The sequence below is a fragment of the Littorina saxatilis genome, unplaced genomic scaffold, assembly GCF_037325665.1.
Source record: "Littorina saxatilis isolate snail1 unplaced genomic scaffold, US_GU_Lsax_2.0 scaffold_839, whole genome shotgun sequence".
Lineage (NCBI taxonomy): Eukaryota > Metazoa > Mollusca > Gastropoda > Littorinimorpha > Littorinidae > Littorina > Littorina saxatilis.
The window spans coordinates 8,345-22,636 of NW_027128224.1; the positions used below are offsets into that span (position 1 = coordinate 8,345).

Sequence of the window (14,292 nt, forward strand, 5' to 3'; positions counted from 1 at the left end):
CGGACCAACCAGTCCTAGCACTAACCCCATAATGCCAGACGCCAGGCGGAGCAGCCACTAGATTGCCAATTTTAAAGTCTTAGGTATGACCCGGCCGGGGTTCGAACCCACGACCTCCCGATCACGGGGCGGACGCCTTACCACTAGGCCAACCGTGCCGGTCTATGTGCGTATAAGTGTGTGTTATGTGTGTATGAGATTTGTGTCAGTCAATGTGTGTGTGTGTGCGTGCGTATGTACAGTGTGTGTGTGTGTGTGTGTGTTTGGGTGTTTGTTTGCTTAACGCCCAGCCGACCACGAAGGGCCATATCAGGGTGGTGCTGCTTTGACATATAACGTGCGCCACACACAAGACAGAAGTCGCAGCACAGGCTTCATGTCTCACCCAGTCACATTATTCTGACACCGGACCAACCGGAGTGTATGTATGAATGTGTGTGTGCATGAGTTTGTGTGTATGTTTGTGTGTGTATGAGTGTGTATATGTGTTTGTTTGTAAAGGTGTGTGTGTCCGTCTGTCTATGTGCGTATTTGTTTGTTTGTTTCCATAATTATCAGGGCGGTGCTGCTTTGAGATTTAACGTGCGCCACACAAAAGGCAGAAGTCGCAGCACAGGCTTCATGTCTCACCCAGTCACATTATTCTGACACCGGACCAACCAGTCCTAGCATGCACTAACCCCATAATGCCAGCCGCCAGGCGGAGCACCCATTAGATTGCCAATTTCAAAGTCTTAGGTATGACCCGGCCTGGGTTCTAACCCACGACCTCCCGATCACGAGGCGGACGCCTTACCACTAGGCCAACCGTGTATGTGCGTATGAGTGTGTGTATTGTGTGTATGAGATTTGTGTGAGTCAATGTGTGTGTGTGTGTGTGTGTGTGTCTGTGGGTGTGCGCGTGCGTACATGCGTGCGTATGTACATGTGTGTGTGTGTGTGTGTGTGTGTTTGTGTGTCTGTTTGTATAAGAGATAAAGAGAGAGAGATAGAGAGAGAGAGAGAGACTGAGAGTGGGTGGGTTGGTTTGTGTTTGTGCGCGTAAGTGTATGTGTGTGTGTTTGTTTGTAAAGGTGTGTATGTCCGTCTGTCTATATGTGCGTATGGGGGTGTGTTTTGTGTGTACAGTGAAGTGTGTGTGAGAGAGTGAGTGAGTGCGTGTGAGTGAGTGTGTATGTGTGTACGTGTGTACGTGTGTAACTTGGGTGTGTGTGTGTGTGTGTGTGTGTGTGTTCGTGTGTGTGTGTGTTTGAGAGAGAGAGAGAGAGAGAGAGAGAGAGAGAGAGAGAGAGAGAGAGAGAGAGAGAGAGGTTTGTCTTTCGCTGGGGTATGCAGTGCCTTGGCGTTGCACATCTACTTAATTTGTTAATATTTTTCCTGTAAAGTGATATTTTCTTTTCTGTTTCAGATAGAATTTGAGACAAGCATCTTAGAATTCTTTTAAAGCCTGAATGGATCGCATTCCAGTACAGAAAAGGACCAAAATCGTTGAACTTTACTTTGCTACCAATTCTGTGGTTCTCGCCCAGCGCGCTTTTCGGAGAGAGTTCCCTGGCGCACACTGTCCATGTGCGAGAACTGTGAAGCGCCTCGTGGATAAATTCAGGAACACTGGTAGTGGTAGTCTCGCAGATAACAATAAAGGACATAGTGGTCGACCATTTTCTGCTAGAAGTCCACCTAACATTGAAGCAGTAAGGGACCGTTTGCAGGAATCCCCACGAAAATCAACAAGGCGGCTGTCACAGGAAGTCGGTATCTCGAGGACATCTGTACGAAGGATCATACACAAAGACTTAGGATTGTTTCCGTACAAGATACAAATTCTCCAACAACAAACTGATGCAAACAAAAGAGAAAGGTTAGAATTCAGTCAAAGCATTTCTGAAAGAATTGAAAACAACCCAGGAGTTCTCGACCTCATTTTCTCCAGCGATGAAGCCCATTTTCATTTGAGTGGACATGTCAACAAACAAAACATGAGATTTTGGGCACCTAATCAGCCCCATGAACACATCCAGCCACCACTGAGGTCGAGAACTCCTGGGTTGTTTTCAATTCTCGCACATGGACAGTGTGCGCCAGGGAACTCTCTCCGAAAAGCGCGCTGGGCGAGAACCACAGAATTGGTAGCAAAGTAAAGTTCAACGATTTTGGTCCTTTTCTGTACTGGAATGCGATCCATTCAGGCTTTAAAATAATTCTAAGATGCTTGTCTCAAATTCTATCTGAAACAGAAAAGAAAATATCACTTTACAGGAAAAATATTAACAAATTAAATGTGGACACTTTTTATGGCCTACCCTGTATATGTCTTACTTATTTCTTTCTCCAGAAATCGTCTTCTTTCTTCTTCTTCGTGGGCTTAGACTCCCATGTTCACTCATGTTTTTAGCACGAGTGGATTTTTACGTGTATGACCGTTTTTACCCCGCCATTCAGGCAGCATGCGCCGATTTCCGGGAAGGCATGCTGGGTATTTTCGTGTTTCTATAACCCACCGAACTCTGACATTTTTTTTGGTTTGTTTTTACCTCAGTTGCATGCAGGATGCTTCAACCCATATTTTTTGCCCGATTTTGTTTTTGTTTTTTTGTTTTTTTTGTTAAGGCGGGGAGCATCCTTCTTCCTTGGTCTTTTTCTGTATAACATAATCAACTTTATATTATACAAAACATAAACTTCTGTCTAATGTTTAACTCTAATTCCAATAAAATACGTAAGTCTAACTTCTTCCCATACTTAAATTTTCCTATGGTCATTTTTGTTATCAAAATACAATAATTTATAAAGTAAATTTGATCGTTTTTTAAATTTTCATTCCAAAAACCAAATAATATATCTGTTTCATTCAAAGTTATATTATAATAAATTTGCTTATAAATAAAGTCTTTACATAGTTTCCAAACGTTCCTCACCTCTTGACAATGAAAAAGAAGTGCTCAAGTGTATCCAGTTCATTACAAACTTCACAATTATTAGTTTGACATAAACCCATCTTGTTTAGTAAAATATTCGTTGGGTAAATTCTGTGTAAAATTTTCCAATGAAGCTGGGTATTTTCGTGTTTCTATAACCCATCGAACTCTGACATGGATTACAGGATATTTTCCGTGCGCACTTGGTCTTGTGCTTGCGTGTACACACGAAGGCGGTTAAGTCACCAGCAGGTCTGCACATAAGTTGGCCTGGGAGATCGGAAAAAATCTCCACTCTTAACCCACCAGGCGGCAGCGAGCGGGATTCGAACTCACGACCTCCCGTCACCTCCAGAAATAAATCCACATTATTTCATAACAGCCCATGTTCAACTCAAACGTATTTGATAAGATTCGGCTATTTAGGCTCCAGCATTTCTGGTTCCAGAATGTCAGAGTCGAATGTACAGTGCAATGAACCTCATTAGCATGATTAGCAGAGCTCGGTCTCGCATCACTCCCTGGCTTCTCGAGTCAAGAAACAGCAGACGACGTTGTCATAGCTTTGCCCGTTGACATTTGACTGATCATACATAACTGCCGCACATTTCTGGCTTATTAAGCACAGCGTGCGACCGTTAGTGTGGTCACCGAAAGGTTCCCGGACAGTGACTTATCATACATAACTGCCGCACATTTCTGGCTTATTAAGCACAGGGTGCGACCGTTAGTGTGGTCAACGAAAGGTCCCCGGACAGTGACTTATCATACATAACTGCCGCACATTTCTGGCTTATTAAGAAAAGGGTGCGACCGTTAGTGTGGTCAACGAAAGGTCCCCGGACAGTGACTTATCATACATAACTGCCGCACATTTCTGGCTTATTAAGCACAGGGTGCGACCGTTAGTGTGGTCAACGAAAGGTCCCCGGACAGTGCCTGACAAGTACCCTGAGGCCTGATATTAATTGAGCGAAGTCTACTTCAAGAATCTCGCTGCACGAAGCTTTCGCACTCTTGGTCGCTGTGTGTTTTTGTGTGTGTAATTTTGCTGTAGGACACAGCTAGCGTATAACGGGCCGGGCTTTGTTTATCTGCTGAACGACGTTCATAATGATATACCCCCAGCCTTGGCATCGAACATATCTTTGTTTGCAGTCAGTATGATTATTGTCTTCGGGAATTGAAGAATTGTCGATGCTATGCTGAGTTCAGCTGTACTTATTTGCGTTAGCACTAGTTACCTTTAGTGATTACATATCATCATGTTATTGAGGTGGGCCGTGCCTTACTTCCAACGACATTTCAATGATAAGGTCAGCGACATCAAAGTACCAGCAAATCATCGGTCAATGCTTATATGTGATGGCAACTTACGGTTCATGGCCCCCCGCCATACTGGACATCTCAATTATATTGAATGTCAAGGATACTTACTGCAAAGACCCGTTGGCGGAAGGGATCTTGGCTTTTCCGGTTTTCTTGTGTACATATGGCACTTGCATTAGTAAAAGTCCTTGAATAGTTGGGACAGAAACCCTTTGGCTAAAGCGGCCCTGTATGTTTCCTGGGTTGTGTGTTTAGTCTATCCCAAACTACCTATACCTGTATACGTATAGCTCTGACATTCAGAAGGTCCTGTCACTAATAAGGGTCTTCGCACAGTAGACAACGAACCCCGATGGCTTTATAAATGTCCAGTCAGCATTATTGGTGTATCGTCTTACGCTTGGTGACCACTGTAGATTTCTATTGACTCTGGCATTTCTCTCTTAGCTTAATGAAAATGTGTTTATGCTTCGGTTAGCTACGTAGGTATCTCAGCTAGATTACTCTTGGCCATGCCTTAATGACTACTATTCCCCCCTCTGCTTCTTTCTCTCTGTAAACTTGTAGGGCCAGTTATTTTTCGGTAACTTACTCAACAACCAAAATCACTTACCCAACAACGGGCCTGAATCCTCGATAGCTCATGGGTAGAGACTGTACACATTGTGGATCTACTTTTTGCGACTCAAAAATTCAGAACACTCTAATGTACAAAATATACATTTCTGGAGCAAACAATACAACCATACCGCATTTAAACCAGCAACTACAGGCTTGAACACATGAATCTCAATATAAAATTCATGAGTTTGGTTGTTTTCTGAATTCAGATCTGCCGTGCACAATCGTTTATCGCCAGCAAGATTCCAAGGAAAAGTAACTTTCATACTTTGTCTAGCGACACGAGTAGTTCCCCTTCCAGATTTCGGCAGCATCGACAAGACTGCAATCCGACGGTCAGTTTTCAACAATATTTCATTTTATAAACAGATCACACGCAATCAATTGCAAACATTTTAATCAACTTAAAGAACATGCAGCGGTTTCATACACTATTTTGCCCCAGAAAACTGAACTTCATACAGTTTATAACGTTGGAACACGGGTGTAAAACTTCGTCTGCTAGTCACATTCGAGGAAAGAACATTTCCTGAGCGATACCAAAACATGAACAGAAAACATACTTTCTGCCTTTACCGCCACAGCAGAATGAAAACATAACTGTGTACTTGATTTTGGTTCAAAACATGGAAACTGACAAGAAGTGTTAACAGAATTGAATGATTTGCACGGAACTATACAACCGCGCATTAATCGATCGCCTGCGCACGTAGACTAGTTGGGTGAATATGATTCGATCAAACTTTCGCACTTAAACTCCTCTTTTCTTTGAATAACTGAAGAAAGGAGTAATACAGAGGTTACATACCTCGTCTCAGTGATTATCAAAAATAATGGTCTCAGTTCGCGGTCATGAAAAAGCTCGCTGAAGCTCGCATTTTTCATGATCCGCTAACTTCGACCATTATTTTTGATAATCACTGAGACTCGGCATGTAACCTCTACCTATACATTATTTCTAATGACCCTGACATTACACGCTTAGCTTAATGAATTCTTCTTCGGTCACCTATGTAGTTGTCTCGGCTACATTATTTTTGACAGTACATTGGTGAAAGCTGATAATTATCGATAGTGTCTTTGCTGAATGGATTATTTGTTTCAGAGTACAATAATAATGGTGTTTTGCATTGCTGATGCAAATGTCCGGTCAGCTATCTAGGTGTCTAAATTACTCTTGACCATATGTTAATTGATGCTCGCTGCTGGATATGTATGCGTGACCTTGGAGTTAAACTCTTACATTTATTGGTACAATTGACACCCCCTCCCCCTTTTCAGACCTCCTTAAATTTGAGACAATCAAGTGTTAAAACGGAGGGAGTATTGACACGGGGGTGAATTTACAGATGCGATAAACCTAAATAAGTACATGACAAATCAAGGCCCTCTAAAGGGGTAAGTCTTTAATTGGTGGGTCTGTTGTCTGTCATTTGAGCGTTGATGCGTTAAGCTGCGTTATGCGCCATACATGGCCCAGCTCATCCGACTTCAGCGTATTTTTATATCGGAGTGGTCCTTCTTCTAGACTGGTGGCTTTACATGGCTGTCGAGTCCAGTTTACCCGGCTATTTGACCAGAGCTGGCTGGTTTGTTTATCCGAAGTGACCTTCCCCAGGGCTAGAGCTTATAATCATGCGGCTCTTTATCGCATGGTGCTCCCGTAATTGGCCACCTGGGGTATTTTTTGGGAGTTACAGTGCCACCTGTTACCCTGCCCCATCCTGCTGGGAGCACCACCATTTGGTCCGCGACTGCTTATTCGTCCAGGCAAGCCAGGCTTATCTCGCAGCTAACCTCCATATCTGAAGGCCACCCCACTATCCGCCACCTGTGGGGGAGCCTGGTTGGGGGTGGTCGCCCCTACTTTTCCAGGATTGGTGGGTTTTAAAAAGGGGTTCCACTATATTCTGTTTCTATGGTTTCTATGGAGAGGTTGCGTGTTCGACCCTGGGTCAGGCCGCTATTTTCTCCCCCCTTTCCTAACCTAGGTGGTGGGTTCAAGTGCTAGTCTTTCGGATGAGACGAAAAACCGAGGTCCCTTCGTGTACACTACATTGGGGGTGCACGTTAAAGATCCCACGATTGACAAAAGGGTCTTTCCTGGCAAAATTGTATAGGCATAGCTAAAAATGTCCACCAAATACCCGTGTGACTTGGAATAATAGGCCGTGAAAAGTAGGATATGCGCCGAAATGGCTGCGATCTGCTGGCCGATGTGAATGCGTGATGTATTGTGTAAAAAAATCCATCTCACACGGCATAAATAAATCCCTGCGCCTTGAATATGTGCGCGATATAAATTGCATACAAACAAATTATTAAAAAAAAATATTTAAAAAATCCCTGCGCTTAGAACTGTACCCACGGAATACGCGCGATATAAGCCTCATATTGATTGATTGATATGGACACAATTAATCATGCTTTGCATACCGCGTCAAGGAAGGTGCAATTGATCAGCTATATCTGACTCATCTTGAGTATAATCATGTTTGACACAATATTGATGACAGTGTCCTCTGGCGAGAATGCCAATTGGTCCAGTGGACACCCCCTACCACCCACCCTCCCCCCACCCCCTACCACCCACCCTCCCCCCCCCCCACCCCCTACCACCCACCCTCCCCCCACCCCCATTCAGGAGCGAACGAGAAGAAGAAGTGGGACCCCCTTTTTACGACCTCACAAATCGAAGAAAACCAGGTCTTGAAAAGGAGGTAGTCGACGGGCGCAGTGGCGTGGTGGTAAGACGTCGGCCTCCTAATCGGGAGGTCGTGAGTTCGAATCCCGGTCGCTGCCGCCTGGTGGGTTAGAAGTGGAGATTTGTCCGATCTGCCGGGTCAACTTATGTGCACACCTGCTAGTGCCTGCTCCCCCTTCCTGTGTACATGCAAGCACAAGACCTAGTGCGCACCAAAAATATCCTGTAATCCATGTCAGAGTTCGGTTGGTTATAGAAACACGAACATACCTAGCATGCCTCCCCCGAAATCGGCGTATTCTGCCTGAATGGCTGGGTAAAAATGGTCATACACGTAGAAACCCACTCGTGCTAAAAACATGAGTGAACGTGGGAGTCTAAGCCCATGAAGGAAGAAAAAGAAAGGGACAGAGTCTTAACATGGAGGTACACGTGTAGAGCCCAGGAACTGAACATCTGAGGAAGGAGGGCCTCTTGAAAAGGTAGGAATCTTGAATGTGTGCGTGTGGGAGGGGAGGGGGGTGTCTTAACTCATTGTCTCCTAGGTACGGATATATCCGCTTTGACTGTTAGCTTCAGTCGCTTCCTGTAACGTCGATCTAACACCTGCATTCCAGCGTGTTGATACACAGTTACTACACAGTTACTACAATTCTGAGTGACCTGCTGCAGCACAGCTGGGGCCAGTTTCATAAGCCAGAAACACAGTCGACCAACTGCAGTTGTCCGAGAGAACCACAGTAATCCGACGTTATCGGGTTTCACGAACAAAATTTCAGTCGGCCGACTGCGGGTCGTCTCACCGGAAGTTGGCCAAACCCCCCAACACTGTGTTCGGCTTACTTCGGTAAACCGAAAATAAATGTAATTATCCGCACAGTCAATGGCAGAATGCTCACACTTGGATTGTGAGCCAAACCTTGTGATTGTTCTTCGAAATGTATCTATCATGACGCAGTAATCCAGGAGACAAGTCAGGGTTATGTCTTGAAGACGTCACATAATGGCATAAGAGGGTTAGACGTCACGCGAAGGAATTACTGAAAGTCTTGGTCATTGTTATTTTGAGCGGGCCGAGACTTGTTTTTTCTTCGAAATCGGCCATTTCCACGTGCGAATGAGCAAACGGAAGTGGTAATGTCGCTAAATTTAGCCCTCGACTTGGCCATTCGGATCACTGTACAGTCGGTCGACTGCGGTTGTCCGCGGGTGACGGTGATTCGCTCATGAAACGCGCTTTTCGGTGACCCGGCGATCAATCACAGTCCATCGACTGGGCAGTCGATCGAATGTCAGTCGGTTCACTGCTATCTTATGAAACTGGCCCCAGGTCTCGGCCAAAAAAAAAACTTGGTCAACATGGGTGGGGTAGAAAAGGTTAAAAAGGGAGTTCCATTGCATCAATATAGCATTATATTGTTAATGATTGTGTTCTCTGGTAATACTTTTATATATTCCATATATTTATGTAACAACGTTGATCTAATGAAACAAACAAGAGTTAATAAAAATAAATATTTGGGAACGCAGGAGAAGAAGAAGAATCAAACTAAGAGTTAATCAAATCCAAAAACGTGATAATAAAGAAGATCGCATTACATCAAGAAACATGATTAAGATTACAAATGAATCAAAGAAAATACCGACAACAAGTCGTTTCATTTGGTCACCCTTGTTGGTCACATTTTAACTACTTATTTCATGAACAATACCCTGTAATAAGCATGCATGATGTTTGTTCTCTCGGGGAAAATTGTTTCGTTGCAATTCAAAATATTGTTTTCGCTTACGTTGAAACCTTTACTATCTGATTAGTGGATCTTTGTTTCAATGAAAATGTGCGTGCAGAGATCAGGCTGTGACAAGACTAAGAAAACATATTTATCACTCAGAGTCAAACGTGCGAGTCCGATAATTTGACCACACTATAGCTGGAGCTTGAAGGAAAACATAACTGAAGTAGGAAAGTAGGAAAGAAAGAGATTTTTTTTTTAAAGACAAAAGGACAGGCAAAAAAAGGAAAACCCCTCAGAATCAAAACAAAATCGTTGTATGCAAATTAGGTATTGTATTATTAGCATGCTTCACTGAGACGAGCGCAATCCGCCTCTGTCTTCGGGTATGGCTAGCCAAAGCCTTATTACATGCAGGTTCGGTGTTGACTGGTTGTCAGTGTTGATGTTTTTGTTTCAGGCTGACATATTGACTCAATGTTTTGATATCGCTTCACACAATTTGTTTCTTGTTTTTCGAGTATACTTGTTCACGATTTCTACCTCCCCCACCCTGTTGCTCGTCGTCCTTCTCCTATTCGTCTTTGTCTTATTTTTCCTTCATCGCCTTAACCGGCACGGTTGGCCTAGTGGTAAGGCGTCCGCCCTGTGATCGGGAGGTCGTGGGTTCGAACCCCGGCCGCGAATTTTTTTTTCACACGTCAGTTGCGGGCTTTCAATCCCGAAGGCTATTTCCGAGTAGCTACGAACGTATACGGAAGTTCCGATGTGATTAGAGTTGTCATTCGTGTCTCGCTAACCCAGTACACGGTAGCGCTGGAATGAGTGCAATCCGAGCTACGAACTTTGCCGATTGCAATCTAGAAATGATCGTCACTGCTGCAGGGTCAATGTGTGAATTAATAGGATAGAGCGAAAAGAATGCACTCAGCACTCGCTCAATCCATGCTGAGGCTCATAAACTCCCAGCCTGCAGAACATCATACAGACAGCAGTCAGTCTTTCCTCCCACCATTGGCGAATGGAACGCCCTCCCACCACAGGCAGTATCCTCAGCCTCGGACATTTTCCTCTCACTGATTGTCAATCATCGGTTTGGATCAACCAGCAGGTAAGTTATTGTTTTTAAAATCCAAGACATGACCATTGCAAACGTGGCCTTTGTAGAACTGAGCAAGATTCATCTGTTGTGTATGTCATGTGTGTGTTACTGAGTAACTGGGTGTGACTGTGAGTCACAGAGTGTGTGCTTGTTGTGTTCTTATTTTTTTTTTACTCAAGTTTAGAAAATGCTTGATCTTTAATCTATATGCACAGAATCAAATGTTGCTGTATCAGTGTATGAACTATGGTTGTAAAAGAATAAACAAAACAATTACTGAATTAGTGAGTGATTTGGCTCTGATACTGAGTGAAGTTGAAATAGTACTTATTTCATTTTGAAGACATGTTAATAGTTATGTTAATATTGTTATGGTTTTTTTCAGGCCTCCCGAGAAACCAGAGGTGATGTGCATCATTCATACAGCTCCTGTCTTTCAGTTCCAACAGTTTACCTTTAAACATGGATACATGTACTGGAGAGGTATCAGGATGACTTGGCATGGTGCTTTACATTACAGACTACCCCTGAAGAGTAAGTTACACATTTATAAGGTATTGGTGATGGTAGTCTGTAGCTATAAACATGCATGTACTGATGTAGATCATTCAGCAGTCTTTTGTTCTTTGTAAATTGTATTACATTTACAAGTACTTTGTAGATGAAATTATTCATACATTTGAAGATGCATAGTAATACTGTGCATGGTAATTCACTAATTGGTATGATGTACTTTGTATACATAATGGTACAAATATCTTTATTTTCTCTCTCCTTCCCATCTTAAAGTTTGTTGCAACCCTATACTCATAAAGTGCATTATGCTGTTTGTATGAACATTGATTTGAACTATTGTGATGCAAGAAAGTAAAACATGAAATAGCTAGAATGAAAGATTTACTCATTACTGGAATTATTTTAAATACAGTCAGTCCCGGGCCTTTCCTTGGCTCACAATCACAGATCTGGCCAGTTTTTTTAAATTTTTTTACATGGAATAAGAGTTATATAATATAGTAAAACGTATCAACACCCTGACTGCCCCTGCGCAGTGTTAGAATTTTCTGAATGACTTCACATCACATTTCTCAACAAAACTGTAAGGTGTCAACGCTAAATAGGGAATGTGTGTGGGATGAGGGCTCATGCTGTCAATTAAAAAAATAGTAAATTTCCATCACATTCCAGAAAAACCGCTCACATCAGCAGCATAACAAGATATCATGTCGTTAGAAAGGTTCTTGTGAGGAAGTCTTTTTAATTTTAATGATGAAAGATTCTTTTTAATTTTAATGATGAAAGTATATAAATAAATGGTTTTCACAGGAAGGAATGATGGCACCTGTAATATTACAGAACAATGTTTACAGTTTAGTTAATAGTTGTCACTGTCAGTATCACCCACACCATTCTCCATCCCACTGATTGTGTGAAGAACAAGTACATGTATTACTTCCTACCTACCTTCCGGCACCCCCACCACACACCCTCTTCTCAATACCAAAAACATATCCCCATCAGCGCACAGCAAAGTCTGAATGTGCTCAGTAATACATTTTCTTTATTTTCCAGGAAGTGAGGTGCCGAGATATGACGTGCAGGCAGCTTGCAGAGTGGTGCCTGGCTTTGCTGAGGATGATGATCAGATTCAGTCCATTCTGTGCTGACAGAGCTACCAGAACTGACCCCCACTGCTGGCATGACCTTTACAGCTGCATTCAACACTTTACTTTTACGCTGGTAACTTTACGGTTGCTCTCTCTCGATTGAGCATTTTTATTTTAACTAAGGGGAAAAAGTAAATGCCTCTGCAGAGATTCGAACCTAGGACCTTGAGATTTTCAGGCCCATGTCCTAACCACTAGTTTTTTTTATTGTAAGATGGATATATGTCTAGTGGATGCAGCTACATGTACAAATGTGCCAAATTAGAACTTGCATTCTCAGCCTATAGTTTTCTTGGGCCATTCATGCGAGTACTAAATATTGTGAATGCATTGGTATTCCTAGAGACTATCACACATGTATGTGAGACTGCCTTTTCTTACTTTTGTGAAATGTGTGAACTCACTTTGTTTACCTCTTTGTGTTAATAAATGCAGTTTATCAGTTACCTCTGTTGGTTTCTTCTGCAAGTATGTCAAATGGCCCACACACACCCTCATGGGCACACACACACACAGACACACACAAAATCAGATCTCAAGTGTAAATATTCTTTTTGCAGTTTTATTTTAATGCCCATAATCAGTCAAACAAATAATTATATCATCACACTTGCACCTAAGCTTAAAGTAGCAGTCCTGCATACATGTGTAATGTGTAAATGTTTCAGGTCACCATCTGTCCTGGCTTGAACATGCAATAAGAACACCTCTACACAAACACACGTACTGTCAACTGGCAAGCTGCTTCCCTGTTAGGCATATTTGTCTATGAATTAATCGATTTTCCGTAGACAGCAGCCAGGTAGTGGATCTTTAGTATATGTCCAAGCAGACAGTTGATCTTATTACAACACATCAAGGAAATATTAAAAAAAAACTGATTCCAAAATCTAACCTTCCAAAGTTCATAATCAATAAAGAAGAATGGTATGTTACTGGAACCCTTTATTTATGACTTAAGGCAATGTGCGGCAGTAAAATTACCAAACTTAAAGGTACTGAACTTGTGGTGCACGGATCCCCTGGGGCTTTTAGTCATACCTCAGGCAGCTATCCGTTAGAACTACCAAGTTTCATTGACTTGCACCCAAAGAGTCAAGAACTGCGATTTTTTTACGAATTAATTTCGGACTCTGTCAAGGCTGGTCTTGACCTATTTTTGGATCTAAATTTAGATCAGGTAGATCACCACATCATGCACAAAAAGACACGTCACTGCAAACTATGTCAGACATCATCATGAGTTTGTGTAAAACAAAATGGAGGCCGGAATCACTCACTTGAATCGAACTCGGACCAAACACCACGTAATAACTAGGTTAATTTATGCACTCGCGTGAACAAGAAACTGTCGAGCTTCACAGATGTCGTCGTTGGGTAGTTTTGGGTTTGTTTTACTACCATGGGAGGATTTTTGAACTGTAAATGCACTCAGCTGCAACAAAAACGCAAAACTAAGGCTGTGAGCTGCATTGTGCCTTTAAACTTGAAGAATAGTCAAGGAATAACTTGGTTTTCTGGTTAATTCTTGAAGTGACTTATTAAAATGAATGAAAACATTGTGGATGGATATAGACTGCTGTTGCTATGGAATCTAGCATTAACAGCGCCATATGGGATTTCTAGAAAACAGTTTTACAGCAACATCATACATTAGAAATTCATAATATTTAAGGATACACATGTATTATATCTACAATCATAAAGAACATGTTTTTTGTTAAAAACTACAGTTGAATTTAAATTAATTATTGTAATGAATATGCAGTACGAAATTTGTTCATCCTCATGACAAAAGATATCAAAATTCAACTGTAGTCTGTTGTCAAAAATTGTTCTATATGATTGTAGATTGATACATGTGTATCTTTGTGCCAAATATTAGGAATTTCTGATGTATGATGTCGCTGTTAAACAGTTTCCTAGAAATCCAATGTAACGACTGTTTCCAACGGCACTCTACGTCGACCAGTATTCACAATTCTCCGAAAGCGGCGTATGGCTGCCTAAATGGCGGGATAAAAAGGATCATACACGTAAAAATCCACTCATGCAAAAACACGAAAGTACATGGGAGTTTCAGCCCACGAACGCAGAAGTATTCACAATTGTTTTATTTATTTTTATGCAGAAAACCAGGTTATTCCATGTATTTTCCGAATTCAATTTTACTGCCGCACATTTCCTTAAAGGCACAGTGCAGCTCACAGCCTTCGTT

General features: G+C 42.2%; 1 long non-coding RNA gene across 1 annotated transcript; it reads left to right on the plus strand.

The window, feature by feature from the left end:
• Positions 1–10,089: 10,089 nt before the first annotated feature.
• On the plus strand, positions 10,090–12,394 carry LOC138956587 (uncharacterized). The gene is made up of 3 exons (XR_011452710.1): positions 10,090–10,416; positions 10,793–10,941; positions 11,980–12,394. It is a non-coding gene; the product is annotated as an uncharacterized lncRNA (long non-coding RNA).
• Positions 12,395–14,292: the final 1,898 nt, after the last annotated feature.